The sequence below is a fragment of the Anabrus simplex genome, chromosome 2 (genome assembly GCF_040414725.1).
Source record: "Anabrus simplex isolate iqAnaSimp1 chromosome 2, ASM4041472v1, whole genome shotgun sequence".
NCBI classification, from domain to species: Eukaryota; Metazoa; Arthropoda; class Insecta; order Orthoptera; family Tettigoniidae; genus Anabrus; species Anabrus simplex.
The window spans coordinates 1171017594-1171028707 of NC_090266.1; positions in this window are offsets into that span (position 1 = coordinate 1171017594).

Here is an 11114-nt window from a genome sequence, read left to right on the forward strand (position 1 = left end):
ATCTATCAGTGTGTAAATTATGTAGCAGGGGGCGGGAAGCGCCTCTTTCTTCGGGCAGCAGTTCAACCACCAGGTAATGGCCGTCTTATAACTTATTTTCTTGCCAGCTCAGCAGTTTAACCCTCGGGGCGGGTTCGAAACCTTCTACCATGTAACTTTCCTCTAAAATGTAAAAGACTCTTGATTTAAATTCTGCCTCTGTAACTACATTTGGGGATAGAGAGTGCTTAACCCTCTCGAGCTCCCACTCATATTGCTTTGAGGTGAACTTATTTTCACTACCATTTCTTCCCTTCTAATGTAATGTAAATCGTTTTCTTATATAAGTCACCTCTTTAGTATGGGATTAGCCCTTGCATTAGCGGCCTAGTGCCAAGTAGGTTTTAATAAGGCGTATTTGGAGTGCGGTTTCGCCTCCTCTCAAGTTGGTATTTTGGAGGCCATGTAATTGTCCTGTTTCTTTACTTAATAGGCCTCAGTAGGTTGGGTATTTTTACCCCTGTTTTCATGTGTTTGGAGGTTAGCTTGAAAGTTGAGTTTGGTGTGGCCTTTGATAGGCTGGAACTTTGAGAGCGGGTTGCTCTTTCAAAAAAGGTTTCTGTGTGCCTCGAGGAGGCTTTACTGTGTAATTGGGAGTAAGTGCCCCCGGGCATGATAGGGGTTTTCTCCCCCTTTTGTTGAATCTTGTATATTCGAGTAAAGTTGGGCTAATTGCTCAAGAATTGTGTGTCTGGGTCTCAGAGCCCAAATCCTGTAACTCCCGTAATTGTACATTCTTGATTGGTTGCTAGGCTACTGTGTACCTGTTATATTTGTTATTTATTGATCTTGAAAAGAAAATATAACCTTGTTAAATTTTAAATTAACTTTAATTTCGTAGATTGAGACCTATTCATCCCAGCACCTTCTTTCACCTCTAACTACCACGGATAACTCCGTAACAATAATTAACGAAAGGAATATTGTATTTCAACAAAACAAAGTCAACAAGGCGGAAGAAGTTCTAGGAATTTGAAAAGAATCTGGAACAGATCGGTATCCCAGAAGTTCAAATTCATAACAGGGTCATATTTCGAGACCAAGCGTGTTAGCCGCGCGGTTAGGGGCGCGTAGCTATGAGCTTGCATTCGGGAGATAGTGGGTTCGAAACCCACTATCGGCAGCCCTGAAGGTGATTTTCCGTGGTTTTCCATTTTCACACCAGGAAAATGCTGGGGCTGTATCTTAATTAAGGCCACGGTCGCTTCCTTACTCCTAGCCCTTTCCTACACCATCGCCGACATGAGACTTATCTGTGTCGGTGCGGCGTAAAGCCAATTGTAAAAAGCAAAAACTATCACAATTCACGCACTGTCACTGGTAATTTAGGCCTATTTACAGCACTTACATGCTGAGGGAAAATCGATTTTCTCTTTCATCTTTGAAGGCCATCGTTCATCACGTGACGTACAACCTCTCTTATCGATATGCTATCTGTAATTATAGCTCTAGGCAGGGTCCTCAGAGAGACATGTGTTTGATTACGTTCAAAGTGGTACAGCAGTTCGGTGCAAGAAGAAGCCGTGCTGTGGAGACGATAACATACTTCCAATTCGGGAGGATTCGTTTTATCGTGGTCCTTCGAAAGCTTGAAGTGACGAATCTGCGATATTTCGAATATCTCATACTTGCGTATCACCTACTCATGTGCAGAACTAAGAATTTTCGTTGCAAATTTTGTATTTAAAGGTGCCAAAAAGGCGCAAAATTTAAGTGTAAATATTCATACAAACATCACTGAACCAACTTTACACCATAATGACACAAAATTCACTATGTATTACAAAAATGCCTAAAACCTCCACGTGGCAGTATTGATACTTGGAGTATTAAACGAGAGTATCCCATACTATTTTTCTTCACAACTGTATTTCCTATCCTCTTTCCACCAGCATAACACACACTCGGGCACCACACTTGCTATCCCTCTCAGCAGGTCAGCAGCATCTAGTCCGACTTCATAGCTAAATGGTTAGCGTGCTGGCCTTTAGTCACACAAGTCCCGGGTTCGATTCCCGGCAGGGTCGGGAATTTTAACCTCAATTGGTTCATTTCTCTGGCACGGGGGCTGGGTGTGTTTGTCGTCTTCATCATCATTTCACCCAAGTCACGACGCGCAGGTCGCCTGCGGGAGTCAAATCAAAAGACCTGCAAATGGCGAGCCGAACATGTCTTCGGACACTCCCGGCACTAAAAGCCATACGTCATTTCATTTCAGCAGCATATAGACGTTCCTCTGTTACAAATGGAGCTAGAATAAGGAACTCTCTCCCTCCATAACATTAGAGCCATAAAAAGCGTAAATCCCTTTAAGTCGTCTTACCGTGAGCACCTCCTTGATGCGTGTCGCCGGACTGAATTAATCTTGTGTTGAATATGTCTGTGCGTGTGAATGTACAGTATGTTAACTGTCCTTATGCAGTTTCTAATATTAAGAATATTTATTATGCTTCTATTACGTCTTTTGTCTCATCTTACTCTAGTTTGTAATGGTAGTTTTTAAGATAAGATTAAAATATTTATTTTACTTAAGTTATTTGTGCCATGATACTTCTAGTTTTTAAAATATGATTATAAATATTTCTCTAATGGGTACAATGCTGAAGAATTGTGTTTAAGTGTAAGAGAGGACTATGAGTCCTAACTTCGCCACTATTAATGAAGGCAAATATAATAATAAAAACAAGTCGCAGAACACATTAAAATTACATGTCCAAAAAACTGGAAGCTAATAAATCAAGAATATCCAGGTTCGTACTTAAGCTCCTCATTAGTTCAGTGTAGGGAGCCTACGATCCTAGCGCTGAATTGAGGAGCTACATAGGACCAAGCTTTACAGACGAAATGTTCGGATTTTCTTGTGCAATTTCTTTAGGAATAAAACGCGACAATGGTACGTGGTGTGGGTTACTGTAGCCACGTCCTAGTTCGTGAACCATGGGCAACGACTGAGTGGCCTAGTAAGTGGTCCTGAGATTCAGGGTACCAGTTGGTATGGAATGGGAGTGGGCATCTCGGACATAGTCTGAGTCATGGCCCACCTTGTGCTCAGGCGGCTAGGACTATGCAATCCACCGATGGTCTCTAAACCGTTAGAGGAGAGATCCTCACTTGGACTATGTGTAAGAAAGGATACAAGGTGGATGGTACAAATTACGGACTCTGATTCTTACATTTATTGGAATTTTAAGCTTATAATGGGGAATTAATCTCATTATTAAGTTTCTTCCCATTTACTTTCTTTCGTTGATGTTTACGACAAAATCCGTTATTATTCTCCGTTTCCAAGACAACGTTCCCAGTGTAAAACTTTTTTTGGAATGGGGCAGACATAGCGTCACATAGCGTCAATGAATAAAGAAAATGAAAAAAAGTTTACGTCCACCTGGAGCGTTTGACGTCACGATGAAAAATATGCCCTCCCACAAAAGAAAAGGGAAGTAATACACCGGGACACAAAATGGAAGTATTTAAAACAGGAAAGTAAATTACAAACAGGACGAGATATTTACACAGTCATTCAGCACTCTATCACACAAGTTGAGAACCACAAGAGAGGACGGGAGAAAAGCAAGTGGTAACCAGAAAGTATTTTGTAAACTATTGCAAAAATTACAAGTATTTAGTAGATTATTGCTGAAAACACAAGAATATAGTAAATTAATGCTAAGAATTAAAAGCATTTAGTAAATTGTTGCTAAAAATATTAGTATTTAATAAATTATTGCTGAAAAAGACAAGAATTAAGTAAGTTATTTGCAGAAACGTACAATTATTTTGTAAATTATTGTTGAAAAGTAGAAGAATTTAGTAAATTAATTCTAGAAACAATGATAATTTAGTAAATTATTGATAAAAAGTTCATGTATTCAGTAAATTTTTGCTAAAATGGCTAATATTTAGTGAGTTATCACTCAAAACTACTAATATTTAGTAAATTATTCCTAAAAAGTAGTAGATTTTGTAAATTAGCGCGGTAACCAGATTCGGTACGCAAATAGTCGACATGTAATTAGAGCATTAAATGAAGTAGCTCTTAAAATCATCAAATACTACGTTAGAATCTCGTCCCTTAAATTCCGTACAAATACAGATTTCTCGGCGGCAGGTAAATGAACATTGTCAGAGTTTACGATACGTAAGCTCGCCAGAATGTGGTGATGGATATGCAGCGGAGCATGCACGACTGAACCATCAGTACGTACAAGGAAAAAGTCTCTCCAGAAGGTCAATGGCAAAAAAACCAAATCACTACCAACATCTCACGTTGTTCATATTCTAGATACAAGGCACACTGAAAAGGGATAAACGAAAACAAGGATATTGCCGTTCGGAATTGGCTGGCAGTATAAGAAAAGGAAGAATAAAGTCGAAATGACTAAAACACATTACATAAAGGAAATCAAAAGGAAACAATATATGGGGTCATCGTGCCCGTCAAGACCCCGCATAGACGAGAAGGAAAAATCTTGACTCTCGCATAAGGTTAAGAGACTACTAAGCATAAAGGTCGATTCACACGTCTCCGGGACGTGACGGCGCTCTCCGTTCCCGTATGCGTTCTTTACGACATGAATTTATCACGTCTGTTCTCACACCAGTTCCGTGCAGTTATGTCAGTAGTCAAATGTTCCATAATGAATTTTAGCGATGATGATCTGTCAATCATAGCTGTAATCTTGGATAAAGAGGAGAAAGAAAAGAGGAAACAGTGGGTCCATCCTATATGGAAACGCAGGGATTTAGAAGGAGAGTTTTCTACTCTATATAAGGGCTTGATGGACGACGAAATAAAATTTCACGCATACTTCAGACTGAGTAAAAATATATTCAGTGTGCTGTTGAAGAAGGCCGAACCTTTAATAACATAAAAGGATACTGTTTGAAGACCTGCAGTTACATCGAAGAAAAGACTGGCAGTATGCCTACGGTAAGTAGATTTAAGTGATATTAAAATAAGATTGAAATAATGTAGGTACATCCGTGTTCATGACAAACTTTTTATTACAACGTGGATGTGCAATAATCCAATATTTTAATAGAGCTTGTAAAAGTAAACTTTACGAGGAAAAATTCAAGAACTACGTATTTGAAATTGGGAAGATATTAATTGAAATCATGAATGTTCTTGAATGTTGAAGTTGTTGCCATATTACTGAACTGAATTTTTACAAAAACTCTGCCAAAAAACCTGTAGGTTATATTCATTGTTGTTGGGTGTACAAAACGATGAAGAACTGAAAGGATAATGCCTCTAAGGGCTGAAATGTCCGACTCGTTGGCTGAATGGTCAGCGTACTGGCCTTCGGTTCAGAGGGTCCCGGGTTCGATTCCCGGCCGGGTCGGGGATTTTAACCTTAATTGGTTAATTCCATTGGCCCGAGGGCTGGGTGTTTGTGCTGTCCTCAACATCCCTGCAACTCACACACAACACATAACACTATCCTCCACCACAATAACACGCAGTTTCCTACACATGGCAGATGCCGCCGACCCTCATCGGAGGGTCTGCCTTACAAGGGCTGCACTCGGCTAGTAATAGCCACACGAAATTATATTATATTGTAGGGCTGAAATGCCCTCTCACCAGAGGCTGTTGTTGAGATGATACTTGGCATCATTGCGAAAATTTCTGATTTAGCTAAACTCAAATTGTACGGGGACAGTGACTTCAACATAGGGGAAAGGCATCGACGGTGTGTTGCAGGTGTTCAGTAACCTGGTTGGGTGTACGCACAGTTGAGCCAAGTTTAAAAATAAATCGATGATGTATATCATCAGTATCGACGATGCTGTTGCTTCCTTTTTTTTCAATATCTTGGAGGAGTTGAAATCGCAGAGGAGTCAATTTTATCACCGATGTTTCCTGTACGTATACCTGTGTTGTTTCCATCCTGAGACTGCTGCAAAGGTTGCGGTTGTTCTGCAGTATTTGAAGAATCATGTTCGCTTTCACAATCATCACCTGCTTACAGAGGTCCGATGACGTGAGATGTTAGGCCCCTTTAAACAACAAGCACCATCATCGCCTGCTTACAGACGGAAGTTCCCTTAGTTTCTCTTTCATTGAAAAATGTATGCAAGAAATTGAATTGATCCTCAAATCCGTAGCATTTTACACTTTTTGCAGCCTCCCCACTCATAGTTTTCACTTTTTTTTCAGCGATCCCTTAAATTTTTCCATCTTACCTTGCACCTACAAAAAAAAAGTCCTCAGCTTTTGAAATTAGGTGCGAACTTAATTAATAATGAAATATTTAATGGTTCTATGCAATGTTGTGGTATTTACTACTACTACTACTAATAATAATAATAATAATAATAATTTTATGATGGATTAGTAATATTTAAGAAAATGCTAGATAAACAGTTGATTGGGAATTTGACACCTAGGCGACAGCCCTAAATGCAGGTGATTGATTGATTGATTGATTGATTGATTGATTGATTGATTGATTGATTGATTGATTGATTGATTGATTGATTGATTGATTGATTGATTGATTGATTGATTGATTGATTGATTGATTTATTTTTGTTTCAGCTTCCTGGCAACTGGGGTTTAATTTAAAACAATATCTTTCAGCTACCGTCTTGGGCATTCCACTGTACACAAGATTATGAAAGAGACTTGCGAAGGTATCATTGGAGGTGTGATTCACGAAGTAATGCCGCATCCAATTGAAGAATTGTGGAAAGCCACGGCCAAAGACTTCCAAGGAGGCTGGAATTTTCCGAACTATTTGGGATCAATTGATGGTAAACACGTTGACATCAGGCTCCGCCGAACAGTGGCTCCCAGTTTTGTAATTATAAAAAGAAACATTTTCAGTTATTTTATTTGTACTTCTAGATGCCAACTACAACTTCATTTCTGTAGACCAGAGGTGCTCACGCTTGGCATTTCGTCGCGCGGGTGCCCAGCACTGTTCGTTGACTCATCCGAGGCAAACCCCAGAGTTTGTTTATCTCTTGGGAGCAAGGTCTTGACAAGAGGTTCAGTCATGGTTGGCTGGCAAGCACCAATCCAGACATATCATCTGAGAGGAGGGGGATGTTGATGTCTATAAAGGTTGATCATACGGCGGCAACCGAGAGAATTGTAAAGGAACGAGAAGGAAGATAACTACAACCAGTGACATTGTATAAGAGAACTACAACTGACGCACTGTACGGGAAGGAAGTGGTGCTGATACACGGTACTGGAGTGACACGGCTGCAATGGACTGGACTTCAAACGTTCGTGGAGCGTAGTCTTGTTATGTTCGTGGCAAGTGGCTGATTGTGGAGAGTGCTTGCGCATTAAGTATTGTAGCACTTGTGGTGGCCTAGCATTATATGTTGGTGAAAGCTATCTCAGACTTTCCATAATTTATGTTGAGGATCGACAGACGTGTGTATATATCTTTACAACAAGTGTTAAAATATGTGAACACAGTAGTACAAGGTACAGTATCTGTGTGATGTGATAACTGCCGATTATGAGAATCGGTAAGTCGAATTGATATAGAGACAGTGAAGGGTATTTATCTTCATACATGTACATTGTTCATCGGACTATCTACAAATGGTAGCTTAGTTCTCGCTTTCGTTTTCCCACGATTTTCATTATTATTGTTGTTGTTGTAAATATGGAGTCTTCCAGCAATATTTTATGTGTGTATTATATGTATAATGCTGTATGTTGATGAGGTGCTCATGCACGGAATTTGTTAAGAGTATAGTTAGCTATTTTAGAATCAGTGATATTGATGAACCTAGGTGCAGTTCCTACCTAATTAGTCGTTTTCAGGAGGTTAGGTAAGGCCTGCAGCAGATGTACCAGTACGCAGCATTATGTACACACCCTGGGATATACAGTTTATCATGCTCTTATCTAAATTCGAGGGATCCATTCTGGTGAACTCTGGCGCCCATACTACGGACATTTCGGTTAATTATGCTTATTAATTTTATTAAATTTTTGAGTAATTTTATTTATATATTTTTATTAATGATTTTATTTATTAGTAGCCATTACATGTTGCAACTGTAAGCGGGCAGGCAGGCGATGAGCATAGAGCTATTCAGCCACAGTGACGTTGTAGTTACGTCACAGGCCGTGAAGGCTGAGCGAAGTTCTCCCACACACTCTCGATCACTGCGGCGACAACCGAGTTTGAAATGGAGGCAAAACATAATGAAAGAAAGAGGGCAGAAATCCACGCCATTTTCAATTTACGTTGTAAGAAATTAGTTATTTATGTTCATTGCAGTTTATGTATTTTGACCGGATACAATAAATAATTAGGCCTACAACCTGAAATAAATTTGTACTGTAGGTAGTATAATACGGAGTTAAGGTGGATAAGCTGTGGCTTGTGGTTGATAAACTCACCAACAATCGAATCATGCTTACCGGGAATAACATCAGTTATAAGTTAGATTATTTATTTGAAGGCATACTGTACATTTATTTGATGGATACATTTACATTGTTGTCGTATTTTAATCTTGGATGGTAAATATCGACGTCCTCACTCGTGATGAATCTCCCTCGCCATTTAGAGCCTAGCTACTGTCATCAAATGATGATAACATTTAGATATTGTTTTTAATAATAATAATAATAATAATAATAATAATAATAATGTTATTTGTTTTACGTCCCACTAACTACTCTTTTACGGTTTTCGGAGACGCCGAGGTGCCGGAATTTAGTCCCGCAGGAGTTCTTTTACGTGCCAGTAAATCTACCGACACGAGGCTGACGTATTTGAGCACCTTCAAATACCTCCGGACTGAGCCAGGATCGAACCTGCCAAGTTGGGGTCAGAAGGCCAGCGCCTTAACCGTCTGAGCCACTCAGCCCGGCGATATTGTTTTTAGAATTTCAGTGAATAGTGAAAGTCGCACAACACTGTGCAAAAACCAAGCAATAAACTTGTTGAATTATGTAATATATTACGTTTTGCTTAATGAAGGACAGGAATTTTATTTTTTAAATGGAAATACTCTCTTTTACATCCAAGGAATTGTAAATCGTAGCTTGTACACAACCCTGTATTTGTGTAAATTGTAACACAAAAAATTATAACGTGTCGGTTTTCTTTGAATGTATAAATATAAGAAAATAGAACTGACTGTTTATACCGAGCGCTGTATAAATCAAACCGGAATATCTTGAAAAGTTCTGTTTTCTGGCCATTATAATGTACCGCAATCAACATTTGGAGAGCTTCGTAGTCACAATCGTACGTCATCGCTCCACATCCCTCTCAAGTGTGTTCGCTCTCTCTCTTCACTGTGATGTGTGCTTGCTACGTAAGCTGCCCGAATTTATGTCACGCCACACTGGGCTAGTCACACCGGGCACCCAGCTGAGCACTTGTGCTTACGGTAAGAACAGCGATGGAGGTATCTCGGCTCATCGAACATTGGAAATGCTTTTGAACAAGGTGCCTTTTTATCAGCACCTGCATATACACAACTGCCAGGTTCGTCTGCTGAAGTACCACATGTAATAGTAGGTGACAAGGTATTCCCTTTAAAGACAAATATTATAAGACCGTATCAAGGTCAGCAATTGGACAAAACAACGCTCATATTCAACTATCGACTTAGCCGTTCTCGGAGGGTAGTTGAACACACTTTCGGCATTCTAACACAGACATTCCGAATTTACAACAGACGAATCCCGTCAAAGCCGGAAAGCGTCGATAACAATACTAGCGACTTGTGTTCTATACAATTTCATTAGAAAGTACGACGAAAAGGCTTTCACGCTTGTAAACGAAACAAGTGATTCCACAAACCAAGTGTTTAACAATCCACAGCTCCAGAACTTGCCCCTCGTGGAGGAAATTCCACCAGAAGGGTTTTTTCATAAGGGATAAGTAAAATTATTATTTCAGCTCAGAAGCTGGTTCAGCACCGTGGCAAGAAAACGTATAAAAAGCTGTCGATAACGTCACTTTGCGACCGGACGAAGACCTTCTTGAAATGCTAATATGTCAATTTCTGAGAATGCCAATTTTTAATAATATTATTACATTATACAGGCCTATATGATTGTTACAATAATTGTTTATAATATTACTAACTTCATTAAATTTTGATCAACTAACACACACACTTTTTCTTAATCTGATTAATAATGAAAAGTTCTAATGACCTGCCTTCAGCTTCCATTTTGTCCCCTGTTCCGTCCCATATATGCTTCTTCAAGCCACTGTCCATGAATTTCGGATCAGCCAAATTATATAAAAAAGAGTGTGCCTTCACTAATTCAATCAGCAGTTCGTCCTTCATTTCGGGAGGTAAGGATCAGTTCAAACTCACGCAGACAACTACAGAACTCCAAGAAAACTGAGAAGCGAGAAGGTGGGAAGAGAGAAATCACGTTCGTGGAAACAAGAAAATATCGTTGGTGATCGAATACGGTTTGCCGGCACGGATCACGGAGAAGCATTGAAGTTCACAACGAATCGAATGCCGTCAACGAAAGTGTAGGAACTCATCACTTCGTTTACAAGGCGACGATATTTTATTTTCACGGAAGATGCCGTCACGTCTCGGATGTCTCCGTCACGTCCTGGATATGTGTGAATCGACCTTAAATTACGAACTTTCCACCTGGAACCATGCCTTACATACCATACAAATTCGGAACTCCTTAGAGATTTCTTCATACTTAGGGACAGTATCATAACGCTTATTATATGAAATACAATCTCCAGTCAGGAGTGTAAAATGTAGACAAGCTGGTGAACATAATCTCACAGAATATAACATATTATTCATACAGGAAATCAAAGATATACTAAAAGAGACGACGGAGATCACATAAGCGATCTTACTGACATCTGATGAGACCACCATATTAAAGTCCTACGGCATTAGTAACACAGAACAGATAGTAAGGTGTCATGAAAAGGTTTCTTGGCTCAGCATATAGAAAGGTAATGGGTGGCATACAGGGATGCTGCAGTAGAAACAGCAAGGGAATGCCTAGGAATAACTGTGTGTAAAGACGGGAAAAAGCGAACATCTTGGTGGACTGATAAAGTGAGAGCAGCTTGTAAACGTAAAAGGAA